Source organism: Tamandua tetradactyla, chromosome 11, assembly GCF_023851605.1.
Source record: "Tamandua tetradactyla isolate mTamTet1 chromosome 11, mTamTet1.pri, whole genome shotgun sequence".
In the NCBI taxonomy this organism is placed as follows: domain Eukaryota; kingdom Metazoa; phylum Chordata; class Mammalia; order Pilosa; family Myrmecophagidae; genus Tamandua; species Tamandua tetradactyla.
The window spans coordinates 37,752,794-37,759,281 of record NC_135337.1 but is presented as its reverse complement, the minus strand read 5'-3'; the positions used below and the strand labels follow the sequence as shown (position 1 = coordinate 37,759,281).

Here is a 6,488-nt window from a genome sequence, read left to right as displayed (position 1 = left end):
TAGAATACTGTTTATTCTGTCTTTGGATATGTCAGAAAGAGTAAAAAAATAAATAAATTTTAAAAAGACAAAAACCTCTGAAGAGGATCTACTTCAGTGTTGAACACAATGCTGTAGGGAATTCTAAGAAGTACAAGGTAAGATCTGACCTCAATATGCTCATTACCCAGCAGAACTGAAATATATGCTGGGAAAGGTAGGTAACAACAGAGACAAAGTCACATGTCAATACTTAAGTACCAAGCCAGAGGCCTGAACTCCAGGTTCATGAATTCACAGGTTGGAGACCTACCTATAAGCTGGGGTTTCATGCAAGGCTTGTGGTTGTGAGACATACTCTGACCTTTGAAGAAAGAGTAGCACTTAGACAGTTGGAGAAGTGAGGGCAAACAATCCAGGCAAAAAAGAGGAGGCTGAGGCTGCCTAGGTCAGTGACAGTGAATTGCTGAGATTAGCAGAAAGCATCAGTGTTGCAACAGTGAGGGGAGTTATTGAGGAGGCTGGTGTTTTGTGCATGCTCTGTATTAATAGCCTAGGGCTGTGTAACAAAGAACCACACACTGGGTGGCTTAAAATAACAGAAAAATTTCACTCATAGTTTGGGAGTTTGGAAGTCTGAAATCAAGGGGTCAAAAGGGTCTTGCTCCTTTCTTGTATCTTCCTAGCTTCTGTTGGCCCCAGATGTTTCTTGGCTAGTGGCTGCATCGCTCCAATCTCTGCCTCTACCATCATGCGCTGTCTTCTCCCTGGGTGTCTCTGTTTTCCCATGGCATTCTCCCCTCTGTCTGTGTTGCTGTGTCCAGATTTCCGTTTTAGGACACCAGTTGTATTGGATTTAGAGCCTTTTCTAATCTAATGAGATATAATATGATCTCATCTTAACTAATTGTATCTGCAAAGACTCTGTTTCCATATAAGGTCACATTGTGAGATTCTGCACAGACATGAATTTTGGGGGGACACTATTCAACCCAGAAAACCAGCTAAGGAGTTTCAACTTTAACCTAGCAAGTGAAGACTTTGAGAAGGAGTACTTGATTAGGATGGTATTTCCGAAGGCTGCAATAAAAGCTGTAAAGGATGGGGAAAGAATGATGGAAAGATCAGATAGAAAGATAGGAAATAATTATGTCAATGGTATTAATTAAAAAGTTACCAATTTAAGTTTAATGTTAATTGAAAGCTTTGGAAAGTAAAATAGGTGACCATATCAGCAATTATTAAATGACAATATTTGTTTAGTGATGAACCAAAAATTTTAATGAGTTTAAGAATTAAATTAAGCCTTTTAAAAGTTTTTTCCAATTTTTTTGTGTGCAAATGCTTGAGTGCTATAAGATAAAGGAGTAGGGCTTTCTCATCTCATAGCTAACAAGGATTCTAAAAGCATTTATTTTTTAAAAGAATAATAAACTTAGTCCTTAAGTTTATAACCTGAAGTTAAAGATAAGCTTATTGTTTAAAGATAATTGTTGGTGTGTATATGTGTCTGTGTTTTGGCAAAAATTACTTAAAGTTATACAGCATTGGGTGTGAGCACCACATTCATTATATTGTGGCCTAATTCATTACAAAAAGACTACAGGCATTTGGCAGATAACAGGAAGATGAGTAAGACCAACAATGAATTTTAAAAGCATCTAGTTTGCCTTAATTAAAGAGCCTACGATGAGCTACACCATTATAAGTGAAGTTCTTCTGGAAGCAATAACTCAAGATGGTGGTTCTGTTTCTGAAAGTCAAGATCACATCAGATTTAGCAAAATTACATTTTATAAAATTAGGTTGGTAAAAACTCCAGATGGGTTGAAATACTTCAGTTCCAAACTCCTCTTTCTGCATTTTTGTTGTGCCAGTCCCTACAGGGATTACAAGGAGATAAAGATAGGATCTTTGATCTCAAAGAACTAACCATCAGACAGGGTTATGGAAGCCAAACTTTATTATGATCTCTGAATGGAATTATTCTTATGCTATGAGTGCATACTTATAGGATCTTACTTGCTCCTCTCTTTGCTCCCAAATGATGAGAAATGTGATATCTTCACGGTGATTTTCTGAAAGCATCACCCTGCTGTCCTTTGCCTTGATAGCAAACTGCTCTGGAGTATTTTTTTTTAAGAATATGAATTTCTTTACTATAAATAAAGGATATAACTTCTTCTATCCAGAAAGAACAGGAGATACAACAGTCTTCTCTTCAGTGTAGAGAGAGGTTCCCTGACCTTGGCTTTCCTTTAAGTTGCTTTGCTGCTGAAGTTATCATTGATTAAGGTGAGTGTGGCTCTGGATGTTTTTTTTTTTATCACATAATTAATAATTCAGGCCTAAGGAGGTAGATTTCTGACCTTAGGTTCATATCCTGCCAGATCCAAGGTAAGTTTTGAGTTCTCCTTTGGATGTTGCTTTATAGATTTTTTGAGCAGCCAAGGTAGACCCTCCAAGAATCCATTTATGAATCCTCTGTCTCATTCACTGGGAAAGGAAAGCAGCAGCAGTCAGTGACCACAGCGTACAAATCTATGCTTTTTGAACATGACACCGTGTTTCTTTGTCTAGGACTCAAGGTGTTTGATCAACACCCAAAGCATTCATTCATTCATTCATTTATCAAATATTGGCTGGGCAGCTTCATGTGCCAGGTGTTGAGGAAAAAGAGTCAAAGCATCATAATTTTTTCCCCCTTCTTTCAATTTTATTTTTCTTATCTTACCCCATTTCTTTTCTTTCTATTTTTTGGTACTCCCAATTTTTATTTGGTATTACAATAAAGAAGGTACAAAATATCAGGGTTGTTTAACACTTTTTTTCCTTAAATGAAATCTTCACTAAAAGAGATTTAAAAATTTAAGGAAAGTTCTTTCTCCAAAATGAGTGAATGACATCAGTTCTAATTTTTATGGAGGTTACTAATCAGCCATTGGACCTTTATTTTCAAATCATGACTAAGAGGGAATGTGGGGAGTAAGGTTGGACAGGCAAGGCCTCAAGAGAGAAAGCAGTTTATGAGTAGGCAGAGAGCCAATTTCTGCTCTGAAGTTATTGCTAGATCTTAACTAAGTTGTATATATAGAGACCTGGTTTGCAGTGAAATTACAGAGTAGTTGAATGAATGGTCTTTTGCTAAGTTGGTAGGCACTGTGAACTATAGTATTTGCTGTCCAGCAGAAAGGTTAAAAGATGATGTCTTCATGGGGAAATCTTGATTCTCCCAACTTCTACAAAGGCTATGGTTCAGAATCAAATCATCCAGAACTTGGTATAATGCCAAAGTAAGTAGTCCAGTATTCAGCTGACGAACTACTTCCTGAAATAATTTTATTTCCCCAACAGGAGTTAGTGGTTGGTGATGAAGGAGAAGTATAAGTATGTCTGGACCAATATAATATAGGTCCCCCCAGTAGGGGTTGCCCACTGCCTCCCAAAGTCATTATTGGTTCCTCTAGTCTGAGAGATCTTGGTTGAAGAGGGGGCTCTGCCAAGGCCCTCAGATGTTTTGGATTTGCATAGTTCTTCCATTGGTAATTGGAACACACACAGATGTTCTGACAGCATGTGTTTTGTGATTGACTAAGCTTCTCCAGTGGACTTTCCTCAAGCCCTTCATGTCTCCACTGGTATAAAGACCCTAAGAGCGTTCAAGAACATCATCTACTGAGTACATGGTCCTCCTTAAAGGGCTTAGAGAATGCTTCTTCCTGACCTTCTTGCAAATGTGGGCTGAGAAAGGAAATGGGAGTAGGGACTTCCCACTAAATTGGGGGATTATGACTTCTGACTGCCGTTTCAAGGAGAGAATCCAGCCTAATTCAGTACCTTCTGATCCCTCTTAGGTGCTCTGTTTTAAAGGTTTGGTCTCCATGAAAAGTCTGACTAGAGAAGAGTGAGGCGCTTTGCCCAAGTCTGTATGCCTCAAATGTAAAGTCAGCGAGTCCATGCTTTAGAAACTCCATGGGAAAGGCACGGACTTCAGTCTCAGGGGAAGTAGATAAAAACTCCTGACAGTTAAGCAGAAAGACACTGCCTTCCCCAAAATACCCCTTTCATCATAAAATAAAAATAAAACTAAGAATGGTGCAGAGTCAGGCCCCAAGAGAGGAAGCAGCACAGATGAGATTGGAATTTCCCAGTGGTTGGGGAGCCAGATCTTCTGTTGGCTCCCATTGTCAGGTCAAAAGACTGATAGCTTCCAATCTCAGCATTTAAAGAAGCAACCATTAGCAATTTTGAAGATTTTCAACAGTATGTGTGTTTACTTTCTCACCAAAGTCTAAGTTCATTGGTCTAAAATTCTATCCTTGTGAGGACCACTGTTGGTCTGGTAAGCTATCTCTTTGGTCCAAAGAAACAAATGGAATTTAGGCAATGTAGCCAAAGACTTTAGTAAAGTTAGGCTAAAGCACAGAAAGCCAGGGAGACCATAAATAAATCCAAATATACTAGACAGAAATAGAACCATTTCTAGCAGGACTTCTGATTGGTGAAACAGATGCAAGCCTCCCAAGGGATTGGGTGGGGAATGGAAGGAAGAGTGGAACTGCCCGAGAAGTTGTCTAGGGTCTCAGAGAATGTAGGAAGACATGATCCAAGTTCTGGAAAGTCTCTACTCATCAGTTACCATCATCACCCCAAGATCATAAAAACAAGGGCTTGCCCATGCAAGTTGTGCCAGTCTCTCCTGGCCTCAGGGGCCCTGTCAAGCCAAGAGATACACCCTCATGGCAAGAAGGGCAAACCCAGAGTGACATGGCATCTTTGCCTGCCCTAGTCTTGGGAACACTCTGCAAATTTTCTTTTATTAGCCCACCCCTCTGCAAGCTGGCCAGCTCTGAGCCCAGACACCCAGGGCTGTGTCCTTGAAAGGCACTAAGGAAGCCAGTGCAAGCCCTCAGGGTCAGAAGATGTACACTGTTCAGATCACATACTGCCAGCAGATGGAATACTCATTCATGTGCTTGCCACACTGGGTGCAAGTTACCATGTGGCCACACTCCAGCAGAATAGTCCGTGGATGAGCCCATACAGATCTTACACAGGTTCTCTTCCATGCTGGATGAAACTGTTCTCCATTTTGAGCTTCAGCACTGCACACCAGGTGTTAGAGTCCTTTTTGATCCTTGTACATCTGAGTCATCCTCTCCATCAACTCCTGCATCTCACAGCAGCCCTTGTAATTGACAAAGTTGAAAACCAGGATCTCTTACAGCTTCTACATAGCCAGCCTCAATGTCTTCCAGATTAGTCAGGTCAGACAGAGATGCTCTCTGGGCTGGCATGAAGTTGTCCTCTGAGTCTGGACTGTCTGTACTCTCCAAGTAAATGGATTCTCATTGTCTTGAGACTCATGGCCATTGGCCTGCGGATTTTTGTGAGACTGGTTTGGACCAAGAGAGGTGGCTTGGGTAGATAAAGAAGAAAGGTTGGATGAGGTAGAAGATGCAGTGGTGATGTGAGGCTGGGTCAGGAAGGCCTGCTGCTCGGGGAACTCCAGGGACAAGATGGGGGCATGAGAACTGCTTCCTGGGAGATTACAGCAGCTAGCCAAGCACCAAGAACACCAGCTCCTCCTTCTTCTGGCACATTTCAGTAAAGTTGTCTGGAGACTGAAATTGCTCCTCAGGACCCTCACCTTCATCTTTGTGAGCTCCTCCCTCTGAAGGGCTGTAGCCTAGAACCATTGGCAGAGAAGACAGAGGCAGGGTCCAGTCCCCACTCGGTTTGAACAAGTCATGTATGAAATTTTTCTTAGTTCGAGCAGGTCTGCTGCTGTGTGGCCTTGCACTGTTGTATCTAAGTGCCTTAGTGTCTCTGGGTCTCAGATTTTTTTGTCTTCCTGGCTGTGTTTGTGAAGGAGGCCCACAGACCTTGCAGCTTGATTCAGAGCCTGTTGGAGAAGGGAAGGAGCAGTACTAGAGTTGAAAGAGGCTTGCATCCTGGCTCCCTGGGGCCAAGGGGCCTCTTTAGGCTGTCCATGCAGGCAGAACCAATTGTAGCAGGTTGCCTACATGATAAAATCTGGGAGGAGAGGCACCACCTCAGGCAGGCTGGCTCCTGGGCTCCACGGTGATCTTATCTCGGGGCTGAAGTGCACCAGGGGGCAGATGTGACATCCTCATGAGCAGCCTCAGGAAGTCAGCCCTCTAGCCCATTTCTTAACAGTTGCATAGCATTCTCTTATATAGGTGGGGCTACAAAGTGTTCTCTTGATGGTAAGTAGTTTTCAATCTCTTGATATTACAGACAATATTGCTATTAAAAACATCTTTACATGTGTACAAATACATCTATGATAAATTCTTTGAAATAGAGATATGAGTGAAAAAGTAAATACATTTTGTTCTTTGCGGGAGTGGTGCATGGTCCGGGAATTGAACCTCGGTCTCCATCACGGAACCACTGCTGAACCACCCATACACCCCAAAAAGAAAACTGCATTTTAAATGTTACTGAGATAGCCACATGGCCTTCTGAAGAGCTTATATATTTTT

The 6,488-nt window shown here is 41.6% G+C and overlaps 1 pseudogene; it reads right to left on the bottom strand.

Moving 5' to 3' along the window:
• Positions 1–4,894: 4,894 nt before the first annotated feature.
• LOC143649477 (E3 ubiquitin-protein ligase rififylin-like) lies at positions 4,895–6,007 on the bottom strand (annotated as a pseudogene).
• Between the last annotated feature and the right edge of the window lie 481 nt (positions 6,008–6,488).